Source organism: Myxine glutinosa, chromosome 9 (genome assembly GCF_964187855.1).
Source record: "Myxine glutinosa chromosome 9, kmMyxGlut1.1, whole genome shotgun sequence".
In the NCBI taxonomy this organism is placed as follows: domain Eukaryota; kingdom Metazoa; phylum Chordata; class Myxini; order Myxiniformes; family Myxinidae; genus Myxine; species Myxine glutinosa.
The window spans coordinates 119,111,532-119,130,861 of NC_136269.1; positions in this window are offsets into that span (position 1 = coordinate 119,111,532).

Below are 19,330 nucleotides of genomic sequence, written 5' to 3' on the forward strand. Positions count from 1 at the left end.
GAGAGGGATGGAGAGAGGGAGGGAGAGAGGGAGGAAGAGAGGGAGGAAGAGAGGGAGGGAGAGAGGGAGGAAGAGAGGGATGGAGAGAGGGAGGGAGAGAGGCCGGAAGAGAGGGAGGGAGAGAGGGAGGAAGAGAGGGAGGAAGAGAGGGAGGAAGAGACGGAGGAAGAGAGGGAGCGAGAGAGGAAGGAAGAGAGGGAGGAAGAGAGGAAGGAAGAGAGGGAGGAAGAGAGGGAGGGAGAGAGGGAGGAAGAGAGGGAGGGAGAGAGGGAGGCCGGGAGGGAGGAAGAGAGGGAGGAAGAGAGGGAGGAAGAGAGGGAGGGAGAGAGGGAGGAAGAGAGGGATGGAGAGAGGGAGGGAGAGAGGCCGGAAGAGAGGGAGGAAGAGAGGGAGGGAGAGAGGGAGGAAGAGAGGGAGGAAGAGAGGGAGGGAGAGAGGGCGGGAGAGAGGGAGAGAGGGCGGGAGAGAGGGCGGAAGAGAGGGAGGGAGAGAGGGAGGGAGAGAGGCCGGAAGAGAGGAAGGGAGAGAGGGAGGGAGGGAGAGAGGGAGGGAGAGAGGAAGGGAGAGGACATGCATGGCAGGAAATCAGGCAACCGAGAACAAGTCCGGTTAATCATGGCGCCTGAGAGGTTCATAATGTGAAAAAGTCTCGGCTGTTCATCAAAACAAATCATTTATTGCAGGAACATTGAAAAAAAAAACATAAATTATACTCCAAGGATATCGTTTATTTATATATATATATATATATAAAAGGTCGTTACGTTACATAAGCAAACGATGAAGACATTTGATCATTGCCAAACAACTTTTTAAAACGCTCTTTTAAACCACAAAACCTTCGTTTTTAATGCTGCCAAAGCACGAAACCATCTATAGTGTCTCGGCCAGAAAAAGCTTTCCAAAAGCAAAAAGGTTTTCTTATGTTACGGCTCCCGGTGAATCACGTGATGAGGGTCACACGATGTAAATGAATGGGATCGTGTGTTGAGGTCTGTTTGTAGGTTACACACACCGAGCGGCCTTTTCTGAAACCTTTATGGACGGAATAAAAACGCGCAATTATTACTTGTCCGACAACTTTGAAACTGTCACGCGATCTCGTTCACCACGTGATATCATCCAAGTTGCTGATTGGTTCATGCTGTAGGTATAGGTAAGTTGAGGCTGCAACCTTCAACATGGCGTGCTTCATGTGTTTTGATGGCGGAGTTGTACAAACATGATGGTACAAACATGGCGAAGGCTGCAACCTTCAAGTGATTAATGTGTTTGACTAATCCTTTGAAATTTTTAATTAGACTGGTGCTGGCTTCACACGAGTGAAGATCTGGAGGTGAGGTCCATTTTCGATCAAGTGATAATACTTTTGTTGTTTTTACACTCTGGTGCACAGTTCTCTTTTTCCACTCATTTCATTGGTCTATAACGGCTGAAATAAATCAATTCAGATAATACCTGGCACAAGGACTACTTAATGGTTGTTCACCCGAGCATCCCCACGACAAGAATTCTGCCAACACTTGGGAATTCTGCCAATACTTAGGAATTCCACCAACACTTACGAATTCCACCAACAATTGGGAATTCCACCAACAATTGGGAATTTGGACAACACTTTTCAATTCGGCCAACACTTTGGAATTCGGACAAGACTTGGGAATTTGGACAACACTTGGGAATTCGGACAACACTTGGGAATTCGGACAACACTTGGGGATTCCACCAACACTTGGGAATTCCACCAACAATTGGGAATTCCACCAACAATTCAATCCTGACAAATTTCACACTCTTACTATGTCTCTGCGAAAGGATCGACTGGAAAACCCTCCCATCTACTTTCTCAACAATCCTCTCCAAGAAGTTCTGTCGCTCAAGCTTTTGGGTCTCACTATCTGCAATGATCTTTCTTGGGAAAACCACATTTCCAAGCTGGCCTCCAAAGCCAGTCGCCGACTGGGCATCCGCCGACTGCGCATCCTCCGTCGTGCGAAGTCCTTCCTCGGCACACCTGAGCCCCTCACCACATACAAGGCTTTCATCTTCAGCTCAATGGAATACTGGTCTCCCCTATGGGCTGGTGCTCCTGCCTCACACCTAGCTCGGCTTCACGCTGTTGAAACCAAAGCTTTCAGAATCATTGGAATCTCCCGCGATGAAGCTAACTCCGAGGGCCTTTCACTCACTCACCGCAGGCAGGTAGGTGGTCTTTCTGTCTTCTACCGACTCCTCTCCGGCCTTGCTCCCCCAGCTCTCTCTGTGCTCTGTCCCCCCAATATTCCTTCAGGTCGCACAAGATCTGCCAGCAACCCTCTTATGGTTAAACTGCCAAAATCTAGGCTCTCTGCTCACCTTCACCCTTTCATTCCTCTTTTCTCCCACCTCTGGAACAAACTCCCCCACTCCCTTCAATCCCACTCCTCCCTCCAGGTCTTTAAAACAGCTGTTCACCACCATCTCTTATCTTCCCCCATACAAACCCTTGATCTTTTCTACCCCCGCTAATTCACCCCAGATACATATTATTATTTTTTCGAAATTCCAACTTCTTTCCTGGAAGTCCTTGCAGTGTTCATATGATTTATACCTCTCCAACCTCCCCCCAAGCCCTCCCCCTCCCACATTTCTCCCGATGTCCCTGCTCTCAAATGTTGTGTTTGTGTCCTTCCCCCTCTCTCCCCATCTTGTCTACCGCTCCCCTTATTTTTTGTGTTTTATGTGTCGGTTTGACTTTTTGTGTGATTAATGTTAGCTCTTTCACGAGCCTCGATCTTGTATCCAAAAAAAAAAAAAAATTTGGGAATTTGGACAACACTTTGGAATGCGGCCAACACTTGAAAATTCTGACAACATTTGGGAATTCGGACAACACTGGGGAATTCGGCCAACACTTGAAAATTCTGACAATACTTGGGAATTCGGACAACACTCGGGAATTCGGCCAACACTTGGGAATTCGGACAACACTCGGGAATTCGGCCAACACTTGGGAATTCGGACAACACTTTGGAATGCGGCCAACACTTTGAAATTCGGACAACACATGGGAATTTGTACAACACTTCGGAATTCGTACAACACTCGGGAATTCGGCCACCACTTGGGAATTCTGACAACACTTGGGAATTCGGCAAACACTTGGGAATTCTGACAACACTTTCGAATTCGGACAACACTTGGGAATTTGGACAACACTTGGGAATTCGGACAACACTTCGGGCTTCCACCAACACTTGGGAATTCCACCAACAATTGGGAATTCCCCCAACAATTGGAAATTTGGGCAACACTTTGGAATGCGGCCAACACTTTGGAATTCGGACAACACTTGGGAATTTGGACAACACTTTGGAATTAGGCCAACACTTTGGAATTAGGCCAACACTTTGGAATTAGGCCAACACTTTGGAATTAGGCCAACACTTGGGAATTTCGCCAACACTTGGGAATTCGGCCAACACTCGGGAATTCGGTCAACACTTGGGAATTCTGACCGAACACTTGGGAATTCGGTCAACACTTGGGAATTCTGACACTTGGGAATTCTGACAACATTTGGGAATTCTGACAACACTTGGGAATTCCGCTAACAATTGGGAAATCTGCCAACACTTTGGAATTAGGCCAACACTTTGGAATTAGGCCAACACTTTGGAATTAGGCCAACACTTGCGAATTTCGCCAACACTTGGGAATTCTGCTAACACTTGGGAATTCTGCCAACACTTGGGTATTCCACCAACAATTGGGAATTCCACCAACAATTGGGAATTTGGACAACATTTTGGAATTCGGCCAACATTTTGGAATAAGGCAAACACTTTGGATTTTTTTTTGTTTGTTTTGTATACAAGATCGAGGCTCGTGAAAGAGCTAACATTAATCACACAAAAAGTCAAACCGACACATAAAACACAAAAAATAAGGGGAGCGGTAGACAAGATCGGGAGAGAGGGGGAAGGACACAAACACAACATTTGAGAGCAGGGACATCGGGAGAAATGTGGTAGGGGGAGGGCTTGGGGGGAGGTGGGAGAGGTATAAAACATATGAACACTGCAAGGACTTCCAGGAAAGAAGTTGGAATTTCAAAAAAAAAGTGTATCTGGGGTGAATTAGCGGGGGTAGAAAAGATCAAGGTTTTGGATGGGAGAAGATAAGAGATGGTGGTGAACAGCTGTTTTAAAGACCTGGAGGGAGGAGTGGGATTGAAGGGAGTGGGGGAGTTTGTTCCAGAGGTGGGAGAAAAGGGGAATTAAAGAGTGAAGGTGAGCAGAGAGCCTTGATTTTGGCAGTTTAACCATAAGAGGGTTGCAGGCAGATCTTGTGCGACCTGAAGTAATATTTGGGGGGACAGAGCACAGAGAGAGCTGGGGGAGCAAGGCCGGATAGGAGTCGGTAGAAGACGGAAAGACCACCAACCTGCCTGCGGTGAGTAAGTGAAAGGCCCTCGGAGATAGCTTAATCGCAGGAGATTCCAATGATCCTGAACGCTTTGGATTCAACAGCGTGAAGACGAGCTAGGTGTGAGGCAGGAGCACCAGCCCAGAGGAGGGAACAGTATTCCATTGAGCTGCGGATGAAAGCCTTGTATGTGGTGAGGAGCTCAGGTGTGCCGAGGAATGACTTCGCACGACGGAGGATGCCCAGTCGGCGACTGGCTTTGGAGGCCAGCTTGGAAATGTGGTTTTCCCAAGAAAGATCATGGCAGATATTGAGACCCAAAAGCTTGAGCGACAGAACTTCTTGGAGAGGATTGTTGAGAAAGTAGATTGGAGGGTTTTCCAGTCGGTCCTTTCGGAGAGACATTGTAAGAGTGTGAGATTTGTCAGGATTGAAAGACATGTTCCACTTGTTTGACCAGTCTGTGATTTTGTCCAGGTCTGCAGAGAGTGAGGAGGCTGCAGACTGCCGATCTGAGGGATGAGGAATGGAGCGGCAGAGAGTGGAGTCATCAGCAAAGAGATAGAGAGGATTTTCAAGAGAGTCGGAGAGATCATTGATGAAGACCAGAAATAGCACAGGGCCCAGAACACTACCTTGGGGAACTCCAGCCAGAACAGGCAGGGGAGATCCAACACTTGGGATTAGGCCAACACTTGGGAATTAGGCCAACACTTGGTAATTTGGCCAACACTTTGGAATTCGGACAACACTTGGGAATTCTGCCAACACTTGGGAATTCTGCCAACACTTGGGTGTTCTGCCAACACTTGGGAATGCCTGCTCCATTTCAATTTGTTATCAATCATTGTACACATACTTATGTTCAGGGACTTGTTCGATACTATATGGTCATGAATGATATAAGGATCATGGTCCTCGTTCTCACATATGTGAACTTCGTTCACATATTCATGGTTATCATTGAGTAAAAATCCACGAATTACTATATCATCAGCATATTTGATAATACCACAATCAGGACTTCAACTGAAGCAGTCACCTGTAGTCCTGTACACCTGTGTACAAGGAAAACAAAATGGGGGAGACAACACAACGTCGTGGTGCCCCTAGACACAAAACTCTGACACGTGATACCATGTTATTATACTTCAGCCATTGTGGTCAATCTGTAAGAAAGTTGTGAATTGATCTTGAAATTCCAGGTGTACCGATCGAGTAATTTATCAATTCATATGCGTGGTACAATGATATTGAAGGCACTCGAGAAATCGATAAATAATGATCTTACAAAGGACTTGGAGGAGTATATTGTTACGGTTTTTAGAACCTTCACTAGTAAATGTTAGTAAATGTTTCCCTTATAAATAATCCCCTGTAAATATCCCCATCAATTGGCTTTATTAAAGATCGCACCCTAGTTAGTCCATGTACAACACGTAGAGAACCATAGGACCTCTCTGTAGTTATTTCATTATTATGTGTTTCAGTTAAGGATCTGTGCCCAATAGTTGAATCTGCGTTGCATTAATCAAATAAGATAGGCCCCATCCCGTCCATTTTGCTCTCTCTCTCTCTCCAAATTGTGGTACTTTGCTTGCCGGCAGCGTTCGCTGCCGTTTGCATTGGGCTGTTTGCTGGCACCACGCCGCCATAAGCCATGCGGTTAGGCCCGAGAAAGGAGGTGGAGCGCCAAGAAGAAGGTGTGGCCACGTCATCCAGTCGTCAAAGGCGTGGCCGGTAAGCCCTCACCAGCCAACCAGGGCTGAAGGAACACCGCTAGCAGGCGTGGCTTTTTGCCTCGCGGAGTGATCGCTGGTCGCGTTATATAAGCGCGAACGAAAAGCCTTTTCACGGACTTGGATGGGAGAGCGCTGGTTGTACGGAACTGGTTGGAGGCGCGCACGTTGTAAACTCTTGATGAGAGAGTGCTGGTTGTAAGAGACTTGTTGAAGAAGGGCGCGCTTGTATCAGAGAACATTGGAGAGGGTGCGTTTGGCACGAGCGTGCATTTATTACGTACGCCACAGCACACCAGCTCCCCCCCCCGCTATATGAACTGTCCGGTCGCGTTCAACCATATGCGGAGCTGCCTGCCGGGTTTCGCCCGCGGGACCGGAGCCTGGACCCCATCGCCGGACCCTCTACCTGTTCTACAATCCAGCTACAATCCCCGTGTGAGTGTGTTTGTGTGTCCGGGGTATAATATAAGACTGCTTCAGGCTGCCCTGTGTCCTGCTTCTTCTTCTCCTGCATATTACTTTCGTTTCCTCTTCTTTGGGTTTTCATGTACATAATTAATAAATATCTGCTATTCCTTACTTTGGCTTCTTCTTTCCCCCGATCGCTTTAGTCCTTTCTTCCCATTGAATACCTGTGGCGCGATTTTGGCCAAACGCTTTATAGTCGGGTTTAGTCTCTTGCTAACGGCCCGAGTCGCAGCTCGCTTTGCTCGGCGCAATCCAATCACGCTGCGGCCTGGGTGGGAGTATTTCCTCGCCTACGGCCGGTGGTAGTAATTAGGTATTAAGACAAATTGGGCTTACAACCCTACTTACCATCGACCGGAAGTGACGTCATACCCCCAGGACCGGTCGGGCGGCCAGCTTAACAGGACAACGGGATTAACCCCCCCTTGCTAACGGGAGTGCCGTCCCCTGGATCCATAACAATTGGTAGTCAGGAGTTGGGATTTAGAACCTGGGACTACATTTATTTAGACCAAATTTTGGACACCAATTGTGCTATTGGCCGTAACAATTGGTGTCGAGGAGTTGGGATTTGGACCTGAACCAAATTTTTAAACCATCTGAAAAATTTGGTCGAAATTACGAGCGGCCGAAATTTTGTTTAATATCCAAATTATAGTCGTGCCATGGATGGTCAAGGCGGTCGGATGCCGGTGGGGGAGATAGAAGAGGGGTTAGAGGCAACCCAGGACCCCAGGGAGGCAGTGGGAGTAATGCGGGAGGAAAGCAAAGAAGGTGCGGTAGCGGGGGTTGCAGGCACACGAAATGGCGGCCTCCCGTACGTGACGGCGAGAGCCGAGCCCGCAGCACCAATGGGCTGGGTCCATTTTCTGGCACAAATGAGGGCCTCTATGGAAGAGTCAATATATAATGAGAAAAGGGACGCCATGTCAGACGAATCCGGGTGTGATCTGGAAAAATTGAGGGAGGAATCCAGGTGTGAAGTGGAAAAACGGATAGCAGAGGCAAGAGGGGATCATAAAAAAATGAAGGAGGACATGAGGCGCAAGTCGGGCAAAAAGGTCGCGGTGGTACGCGACGAGGTAGCGCGACTTGAGGAGCGCGCAGAGGGTGAGCTTGAGCAAAGGGTAGCCAAGTTGACCAGGGCTATAAGGGACAAGACGCGGGATGTAGAAAAGCTGACAACTGTCAAATTGGATAAAGAAACGGCGGGAGCGCCGGGGAAGGTTGAATTGGAAGACGAAATTTTATGGGCGCCGACGGTCGAGGTAGAACAGAGCACAGGTAACTGGACCGGGGTAGAGATTGCGACCCGGGGTATGGGGAAGACGGCGACCGCTGAGGTAGAAAGGAAAATTTTGTTAGTGCCAGCGGCCGTCGAGAGAAAGGAATAAGAAGTAATTCAAATGACCGAACCAATAGTGGAAATTGGGATTGGAGAGAAGGACTTGGTAGAGCAACAGCGGGAGGAAAAGATGGAAAATGTGCAAAGTCCGTGCTCACATCACGATGCTGTGCTTAATAACCCCAATAAAGATTTGCAGGTGGTGTTGGAGCGAAGTAGAAGAAGCACCCAGGTGAGTCAGCCTGTACATTGTGCGGGGAGATTTTGCAGGAGAATGTTTGGCGCAAAAATAATTTTCGCGCGCTTGGGGTCGCGACGGCACCCGGGCGTTGGTGGAGGGTCCCTTGTGAGTGGTGTGAGTGGAAATGGCGCGCTTGTGAGGAAAAAGTGTGCGTCGGAGAGTGAGTGTGTGACAGAGTATGGGAGTGATACCGGGTGCGGGAGCGAATGCACGTCGGAGGGTATGTGTGAAACAGAGTGTACGGAGTGCGACACGGAGAGTGAGTTGGTTGTGGCACGTGTGCGGGAGGGCACATCGGAGCGCGTGATGGGGAGTGTTACAGAGGATGTAACCGGAGAGTGTGCGCAAGAGTTGGCGTGAGGGTGTGCGGTGATGATTGGGTGTGCAGAAGAGTGAACCCCCATGGTGAGTGTTACAGAGGATGCAACCGGAGAGTGTGCGCAAGAGTTGGCGCGAGGGTGTGCGGTGATGATTGGGTGTGTGCAAGAATGCACCCCTATGAGTGGTACGGAGTATGTACCGGGAGAGGGTGCGCAAGAAGGTGCACGAGAAAGGTGTGTAACAGAGGAGTGCATGATAACAGAGTGTGCTGTCGAGAGTGAGAATGAATGCACGACAGAGTACGGGAGTGAATGCACGACAGAGTGTGGTGGTGAGAGTGACACGGAGTGCGAGTTGGTTGTGGCGAGCGAGAAAGAATGCACACCTGGAATGGTTGAGCGTGTGCGGGAATGCACACCTGAGTTGGTGGTGTAGCGCGTGATTGGGTGTGCAAAAGAGTGCACACCCATGGTTGTCACAGAGGATGTGACCGAGGAGTGGGCGCGAGGAGGTGTGTTGATGAAGTGTGCGAACAACGAGTGTGCACCAAGGTGTGCGAGGAGGAGTGCGGTGGTGGAATTGATAGAGTGCAGGGAATGTATGGGTCGCATGAGAGGCGCTGAGACACCTGGATGTGTGAGCATGGGAAGTGTCGCGTATGCGTGTGAGCATGCAAGTGAAGCATCGACGTTAAATGGGAAAGTGTTCAGACCGACGTTTAGCCGACGCGAGCCCTCGGTCCATGCCGGGCTTTGTGTATTGCGGGAACCGGCAGGGATCGGTGTCGCGTCGCTCCTGTTCGGAGCGTCGTGCACGATCCGGGCCGGGCCCCGCCCTGCACGGTCGCGTCCGCGCTTTGCCGGGGCAAGGCCACCGGCCCGGTTCGAGGGGAGGTCGGAGGGGTCGGAACGGCGCCCCCTTGTGGTGGCGGCGTTCCACCCGGGCAAGGTTGGCCCACCGCGCATGGGAGCGAAAGGCCCTGCGTAGGGATGGTGCTTTAAACCTTGGCCCAACCAAACCTCCTCGCCTGAATCGGATGCCGGACGGACCCAACCGCAGGAGACCAAACCACCCGAATTCATTGCTTGGCTTTGTGAAGCCGAGCTTCGAAAATGATGTAATGATGCACCGAGGCTCAAGTTTAATGGACGATAGTAGGGATAGTGAATTTGATTGGCAAATTTGATGGGTAAAAATGATTGGCAGTAATGATTGGCAAATTTGATTGGGAAAATTTGATGGGTATATGGTATAGTGGGAGATGCCCGATGTGGAGGGATGGCAAATCCACCATCCCTCACATCGCCCCAGGGCACATGAGTAATAGTTATGGGGTGGCTGTGCAAACTAGCCTGGGAGGGTTAGGATAAATTGATAGGAATTTAGAGAAAAATGACTATAGGTAACTGTAGATTTAAGTAGCGACATGATACCTGTAGAGGGGACGTAGCAGATTAGTTGGATGATAACGACGTGGGAGTGCTTAGTATAAGGGAAGACGGGAGGGCGCGAGTTTCAGAAGGGAGTAGTCAGCTTAGATGATGCAGTGTGTGTGCAGGAAGTGATTGAGCGAGTATTTGTGGTGAGCGTAATGATTGTGCATTGAGCAGAGTATGGTGAAAGGTGTGATTGTGAGTTGTATTGAATGAATGGTCCTGGAGGAGAGACGGGTGGAAGTGCCACCAGGTGTGCAGGTGACACCAGGTGTGTGGGCACAGGTGTGCAGGTGAAGCACAGGTGTATGGGGAATGGTTGAATGAAATAGATGGTATGGGGTATGGAATGGATGGTGTGGAGTTAGTGTGGAATATGTGGAGTGGAGTGGTTGTTGCGAAAGGAGTGGATGGGGAAGATGGACCCCTTTCATGAGTACCCGGGCAGGGTAGTTTAAAAGTAGGTAGAGGGAGTAGGTAAATTGTGGTGAATATTGGTATCTGTGGTGTGTGTGGTAGAATAGTGTTGTGTTGGGTGCATTAGTGGAGTCAATTGGCTGGGCGTGTGGCCTGTTAGTGAGTGTGATTGGTTGAGCACTCCGCCACTGTGAGGATGTCGGCCAGGTGAGGCCGCAGGTAGCCTCTGGGAGCCAGTAGAGTTGTTCGATGGGGCCCGAGGATCCAGAGGACGGACCCGGGTAGCCCGACGCCAGAGAGGGTGGTAGTGGGGTGAGAGCGCCAGAGGGCCTTCCCCAGGTAGGTTACGGTAAGGAGCAGGTAAGCTCGGAGGCAACTGCAGTGGCGGAGGTGTGCAGGTGAGCGGGCCTGCTGGGAGCGCCACACGACCCAGCCCGGAAATTGTGCGAAGGCACAGGGTGAAGAATCGGGGGAGTGAGACCACAAATTGGTGAGCACCACAGTTTGGTCAATGGGAGTTCGGTTCTTAGAACCACATAGTGTAAGATGGCCAATGGTTTGGCAGGGAAAGACGCCGGGTAGAGTAAAAGTGTTAAAGTCATTTAGAAGGTAGTTAGGAGAAAATGGTGGTTCTTATGGTGAAAATGGTGAAAAGAAAATTTCCACTTAAGGGCTAACCCCCGCTCTTGCAGGGAAAATGGCCTTAAAATGCATGTTGTTGTTGTTGTTGTTAGGAGAAAATCTCTTCGCACCATCTACATCCACTCACCAGGGTGACAAGACTCCACATCATGTGATTTTTGAAATGTTTGGAATGGTGAGATGCATCATGACGTGGGGGTGACATTGTGCTTGTTGTTCCATCACTTCCTCCTTAGGAGGCTTTTTTTTTTTTTTTTTTTTTTTTTTGTATACAAGATCGAGGCTCGTGAAAGAGCGAACATTAATCACACAGAAAGACAAACCGACACAAAAACATATAACATCGGGAGCGGTAGACAAGATGGGGAGAGAGGGGGAAGGACACAAACACAACATTTGAGAACAGGGACCGAGAGACATGGAGACATCGAGAGATCTGAGAGAGGGCGAGGGCTTTGGGGGGGGGGGGGGGGGGGGAAATTGGGAGAAATTGATGGGAAATTGATGAGAAATTGGGCTTGATGGCAAATTTGGTTTGAGGGATTGTGGACGAATTTGGTATTAGGGGAGATATGGGGAAGACGAGACAGTAGTGACGAATTTGTAAATGTGTAGAGTTTTGTAAATACGGGGTAAGGGCAAGGGTAGGGTAGGTGACAGGGGGGGTGACGTACGGTAGGGACGAGCTTTCTCCGCTCGCTCCCATGCGCACCTCGCCTTGCATTGCCTTGTTTTGATGTGTACCCTTGCGACCTTGCTCCGATGCTTGCTGTGTCTTTCCTTCCCCACTCACGGCTTGTTCTTTTGGGTCCGGGGGGGAGTGCGCAGGTAGCGCACTTGTGTGCCCGAGCCGCCGCTGCACAGCCTGCCTGGACCAGTACACCACCTTATGGACCGCACGACCTGCGGCCGAGCACCACTTTATGGACCACACGTTTTTGTGGCCAAGCACCACACCGATGGACCCCACGTGTTGGGGCCTGGCCCCTCTGCTGGGACCGGCCATGATGGCCAGAGCAAAGCTTGCTGGCGGACCACGGAGTGGTGGCCCCCTTTGCCATACAGGTGGACCACCCTTAGTTGGCCCCCTTTGCCATACAGGTGGACCACCCTTAGTTGGCCCCTGTTGGCCATAAATATAAAATGGACGCGTTGTGTGCCTTTTTTTTATTATCACAAATAGGCAGCAAGCCACAAGAAAGAATAACATCAAGAAACATCGGGCCAGTGGAGCAGAACAAGAAGAAAGGTCATCAGTTTGTTTTTATTGGATGATGTGTGAAATGAGCACTGGATGGTGCTTTGTGTGTTTTATGGTGCTTTGGTGCTTATTGGTGCTGATGGGTGCTTTGGTGGTTTGTAATGCTCTTGTGCTCGGGGGTGCACTGCAATATCAATTGTGCATCCCCGGGCATTTGAGTATGGTTTATCGGTGCAGTGCAGTGCATGCTTCTTCCGCTTTTCAAAAGATCTTTTGTCTCCCAAAGTGACAGGTCCTGGGTTCGCATTGTAAATACCAGTTAGTGTTTTGTAAATAATGCTCCCCACTGGCTTTGTGTATAGTTTGAAGACCATTCCGCAATTCGGTTATTCTGTGGGCGTGAGTCTGTTATGTACGATGCAACGCAGCAGGTGGGACATACGTAGTTGTTTTAAAACTGTCGCACTCAAGGGTAAGGTTAATAGTAGAGGGCTACTACACCTGAGTGTCACATTAAGTAAAGTTATTTCGGGCTGGGACGGCCCTAGAGGAAAGACGGGTGCTGTGTTACGGTTTTTAGAACCTTCACTAGTAAATTTTAGTAAATGTTTCCCTTATAAATGATCCCCTGTGAATATCCCCATCAATTGGATTTATTAAAGATCGCACCCTAGTTAGTCCATGTACAACACGTAGAGAACCATAGGACCTCTCTGTAGTTATTTCATTATTATGTATTTCAGTTAAGGATCTGTGCCCAATAGTTGAATCTGCGTTGCATTAATCAAATAAGATAGGCCCCATTCCGTCCATTTTGCTCTCTCTCTCTCCAAATTGTGGTACTTCGCTTGCCAGCAGCGTTCGCTGCCATTTGCATTGGGCTGTTTGCTGGCACCACGCCGCCATAAGCCATGCGGTTAGGCCCGAGAAAGGAGGCGGAGCGCCAAGAAGAAGGTGTTGCCACGTCACCCAGTCGTCAAAGGCGTGGCCGGTAAGCCCTCACCAGCCAACCAGGGCTGAAGGAACACCGCTGGCAGGCGTGGCTTTTTGCCTCGCGGAGTGATCGCTGGTCGCGTTATATAAGCGCGAACGAAAAGCCTTTTCACGGACTTGGATGGGAGAGCGCTGGTTGTACAGAACTGGTTGGAGGCGCGCACGTTGTAAACTCTTGATGAGAGAGTGCTGGTTGTAAGAGACTTGTTGAAGAAGGGCGCGCTTGTATCAGAGAACATTGGAGAGGGTGCGTTTGACACTAGCGTGCATTTATTATGTACGCCACAGGACACCAGCTCCCCCCCGCTATATGAACTGTCCTGTCGCGTTCAACCATACGCAGAGCTGCCTGCCGGGTTTCGCCTGTGGGACCGGAGCCTGGACCCCATCGCCGGACCCTCTACCTGTTCTACAATCCAGCTACAATCCCCGTGTGAGTGTGTTTGTGTGTCTGGGGTATAATATAAGACTGCTTAAGGCTGCCCTGTGTCATGCTTCTTCTTCTTCTTCTGTATATTACTTTCGTTTCCTCTTCTTTGGGTTTTCGTGTACATAATTAATAAATATCTGTTATTCCTTACTTTGGCTTCTTCTTTCCCCCGATCGCTTTAGTCCCTTCTTCCCAATGAATACCTGTGGCGCGATTTTGGCCAAACGCTTTATAGTCGGGTTTAGTCTCTTGCTAACGGCCCGAGTCGCAGCTTGCTTTGCTCGGCGCAATCCAATCACGCTGCGGCCCGGGTGGGAGTATTTCCTCGCTTACGGCTGGTGTTAGTAATTAGGTATTAAGACAAATTGGGCTTACAACCCTACTTACCATCAACCGGAAGTGACGTCATACCCCCAGGACCGGTCGGACGGCCAGCTTAACAGGACAACGGGATTAACCCCCCCTTGCTAACGGGAGTGCCGTCCCCCGGATCCGTAACAATATAATTATAAATGATGGTACAATTAGAAATACCACCTGGGCCAGTGGCCTTGTTCACTAATTTAGTCTTTGCAATGTCATCAAGAACCACCTTCACATTCACGGCTAGACTCTTGTCCGAGTCCTGGATCTTATTATTTAACAGGATAATTCTCAACTTTGAAATCATGAACATCAAATCTATAATAATAAAAAAAAGTATCTACAAATAGACCTGAGTGGGTTGACTGTCATCTTTTGATCAAGTAGAAGGGCTGTACCGGGTTTCAGAGCAATCGGTTGGTAAATAATGGACGAGTGGGGATCCGAAGTTTTGGGAGTAACCCCTTCTGGGAGCCCCCATGATCCGAAATCGGCAAATCGAAGCACGAGTGATTGTGCGGGACACTGTCTTGTATTCATATGTCAAGTTTCAGAACACTCAGCCAGGTAATAATTTAGGAGTAGCAAAAATAGCAAAAAAGTTAACGGACAGACGGACAGACGGACGGACAGACATCCGGACATCACCACCAATTTTATAATGCCGCCTCTTCAAGAATAGAGATGAGATGATATATAAATCATTCAAATTATCAACAAAGTCTTCAGTACAGTCTGCTGACCTCATCGATGTTCTTGTATGTCCAATCATAGTTTGCATTTTCTGCCAAGAAGTTCGATAATAATCATTTCCTTTAAAATTCCATTCCAGCTTTTAATTTATAATCTGCCTTAAGATTTGTAACTCGTCCATCTATTCCTTTCTGAATCCCTTTCACCTGCAATCTATCACCATCTAAATAGTACATGGTGTTGTGTCATTGTAGTGCAAAATTTGCTACACCAGTGGAACCAATGTTTTTTGGAATCCTTATACCCTAGGCAACAAGACCTGAGTTGGTTCCATTTTTTTCAATGGCGTCTTTGGCGGCCATTTTGACTTTCAAAATGGCCGCCATTTTTTGCAATTTTGTATGTATTTTTTCACATAAAACATATTGATTAAACATTTTTTCTGGCATTTTTGTCATTCCTTGTACAGAAAATCCACCAGAACACATATCCAGTTAACAGACGTTTTTTGAGAAATATCTTTGGCTAACAACTTGTTTTGAGCATAATCTAGTGGGTTGTAGCTGAAGAAGTATATGCACAAATTTTCTAGAGACGCCAAGTACAGGAAGAAATCTGGCTGCTTCAGTGAACGTGTGAAGTTAATCAGCGCCAACACTTGCCTCATGCACATTCGTGCCCATTGATACATTGGGAATTTACTGTGGCTCCTGTCAAAATCACTGAGCTGCTTTTCCAAGTTTAGATGTTCAATCTCCATTATAAGTTGTTGATGGGCTTCCTGAATGCCTACCTCTTTCTTGTTTGCTTCTATCAAGTTATCCATACAGGCAGATAGAGCTTCTACAACTGCAGGCTTCTCTTTCAGAAATTCTGCAAGCCAGAGATCAAAGAATACCTCTAATGTGAGCTCATGAGCTTGAACAGCACGATTGTGGTGATTCCCATTGAGTATCTGATTTACTGTCACAGTGCTGTACAGATCCTTGCTCCAAGCTTCATCAAGCCCGCTGTGCTCAACAGTCCTCCCAAGGCACCTTAGTGCACACAAGACAGTGTGAAAACCACCAGGGCATACCATCCATTTCCCAGCATATTGGTCATGAAGATATTCTAACTTTAGGGCCCTCTTGTGAAGATCCATGTCAAATGTAACTAAGATCGTTCCAGTGTTTTCTGGACACACAACACTATTGAGGTACGAAAGCTTCTCAAGAACTTTCACCAGTGTTGTCCACTCATGAGCTGGTGCCTTAATGATAGGCATTGTGTGATCTTGATCAAGGTTTGGTGTCTTGTTCTCTTCTGGAGTGCACACACGAGAATTGTATGCTGACCAAACTGGTATACCGTCTGATGTCTCTTCATGGTGCCTCTGTGAATACCGTGAAAGTAGCCATGCAAAGTCTTGCTGTGTTGCATTAACAACTTTGTCTTGATACTGACCAAGTTGAAAGTTTTCATAGCGTGGACTTCTACTTGGCTTGGGGTTAGGGACGAAGACACCATTGAAAAAAATGGAACCAATTCAGGTCTTGTTGCCAAGGGTATATAGATGCAAAAAAACATTGGTTCCACTAGTGTAGCAAATTTTGCACTTATCTATCTATAATTCCAGTAATCTCTGTGTGTATGCGACCGCTGTTTCTCGACAACTACCGGTCCGATATACTTGAAACTTGCCAGGTATATTGCTGGGGACCCGAGGATGTGCCTTTTCAAGGTTTCATATTAATCGGACAAGTAGTTACCGAGCTATGTCCAAAAAACGATTCGACCAATCAGAGAGCAGCGAGCTACCGAGCTATGGCGATTTAGCCGTTCGCCGTTCGCTTTGGCTTTGCGAATGGACCAAACCATTTCATGTAAATAGAGGGGGGGGGTTCTACCGTACTCACAAGCCGTTCGCTTTGGCTTTGCGAATGGACCAAACCATTTCATGTAAATAGAGGGGGGGGATATAATTTTAGATATATATATAGTACGGGCATGCCCTAGTATATAATAATTCTACATGACACCATGTACTAAAAAAGGCTTCTCTGTTTTACTTAAGTCTTTTTAAAGTTTAAGTTTAAGTGACTTAAGTTTAAGTTTAAGTGCTTTATATGTTTAAGTGCTTTAAGTTTAAGTGCTTTATATTATTTAAGTGTAAGTGCTTTATATTATTTAAGGTTAGGTTTAAGTGCTTTAAGTTTAAGTTTAAGTGCTTTATATTATCTAAGTTTAAGTTTAAGTGCTTTAAGTTTAAGTGCTTTATATTATTTAAGTGTAAGTGCTTTATATTATTTAAGGTTAAGTTTAAGTGCTTTAAGTTTAAGTTTAAGTGCTTTATATTATCTAAGTTTAAGTTTAAGTGCTTTAAGTTTAAGTGCTTTATATTATTTAAGTGTAAGTGCTTTATATTATTTAAGGTTAAGTTTAAGTGCTTTAAGTTTAAGTTTAAATGCTTTATATTATCTAAGTTTAAGTTTAAGTGCTTTATATTATTTAAGTTTAAGTTTAAGTGCTTTAAGTTTAAGTTTAAGTGCTTTATATTATTTAAGTTTAAGTGCTCTATATTATTTAAGGTTAAGTTTAAGTGATTTAAGTTTAAGTTTAAGTGCTTTATATTATTTAAGTTTAAGCTTAAGTGCTTTAAGTTTCGGGCTTTATATTATTTAATTTTAAGTGCTTTTATGTTATTTAAAAGTTTAAGTGCTTTAAGTTTAAGTTTAAGTGCTTTATATTATTTAAGGTGAAGTGCTTAAGAGCTTAAGTTTCACCCTCAGTTCCTTGGTAATCCATGGCTTATTATTTGGTTATGATTTAACAATCTTGCAAGGGATGGCCGAATCGACACAGAACTTCACGTACTCAGAAATAGCAGTCACTGGCATGTCCACAGACTCGGATGAGTCTAGGAACACACTCCAGCCTGTACAATCAAAGCATGGCCACAGCTCCTCAGTACTATCCGTGCTCCAACAACGCCGTTCCATAGAAACTGTTTTGCACAGTTTCAGTTTCTGCTTGTAACATGGGAGCAAAATAATATTATCATGGTCGGAATATTGAAGTGTTCCGAAATTGGAACAATGCTGTGATGATGCCATCAGGACGACGTCACGACCCCAGAGGGGCCTCCAGCAGTACAAGAATGTCAAACTCAAAAACTGTCACCAAGCAGATGAAAAGCGAAACTACTGATTGGTTTCGCCCTTGTTTGGGCTCATCAGAGCAACATCGCTGTTTCATGCACATCACTGTTTCATCCACTTAGTGACTTTGAAGTCTCTCCGGCTGCCTAATGGTGTACCGCAAATAATGATGTCACACTTCATCACTGAACACTTCCATAATCCTATTTGTACATCTCGCAACTGCTTAATAACACCAATATATATATATATATATATATATATATATATATATATATATATATATATATATATAGTTATATTTTATATATATTTATATTATATATATATATATATATATATTTCTATATTATATATATATATATATATATATATATTTATATATATATATATATATATATATATATATATATATATATATATATATAATATATATATATATATATATATATATATATATATATATATATATAATATATATATATAATCATTTCTCTGTCTCCTGCAACATTTATAACTCACCTAGAGTCTCAAGCCATCGGCTCACTGGATAATAACACGTGGGTGATCACAATAAAGTGTTGGAATCGCATGGCAGCTAAAAAGTTGCTCATTTCCCGCAGGTTGTCTGCAACTGCCAGAAATTGCACAACTCGACTTACCGTGTCTGGTGTATCCTAGCCATCCCTCTAATCCTTCAAGAGTGCTGCGCGCATCGTCACTTAATGAAGACTCCCAAACCCATACCCATTCTTACATACTTTTGCTGACATCCACTCCTCCTGCTCTTTCCCCTTTCCCCCCTTTATGTGAGCGAGGCTCATGGAAGAGCAAGGTAGAACTGACAGTGGGACAAACTGTCAAAGAAATGAACAAGCAGAAGTGGAGTAGTGGGAGGAGTGGAAGAAACACTGAAAGCTAAATCCAAGATCACAGCTCATCTCCACTCATTCTTTCCTCCTTTTTTTCCATTTATTTTGGCCCAATCACTCAACGGTGAAGACACATTTTAAAAAAAATTAAAAAATTCGGATCCGCATTCGGACCTTCACCAAAATGGATTCCTTCTGTCCTTGTCGCACACCAAACATGTCCACCAAGTTTCGTCCGAATCCGTCCACAACTTTTTCAGATATCCTGCTATATGGCTTTTGTCCCCATCTCTTTTTAACCAACTTACTGGGAACAAGGGCACTGCATCAGCTGCACGGCGGCGCTCTCGGCAATGATGCAACCAGCATACGAAATGAATGAATCCCTCCAATATCATCACAATAAAGACGTGCCCTTAATCGGCATTAAAGGTATTCCTTGCCTGGTTCCCACGCGTTTGGGATACAGTAAAGTCCAGGTAATGTTTGAATGAAACACCTGCGCGACAAAGGTCGGTCAATGGACGCACGTTCTTCCAGGAGCACAATGGTGCACGAAAGCCTGGATTTTGAGAGCAAGGACACAATCGACTTTGGAATCCGAGACGAGTTAAGTTACTGC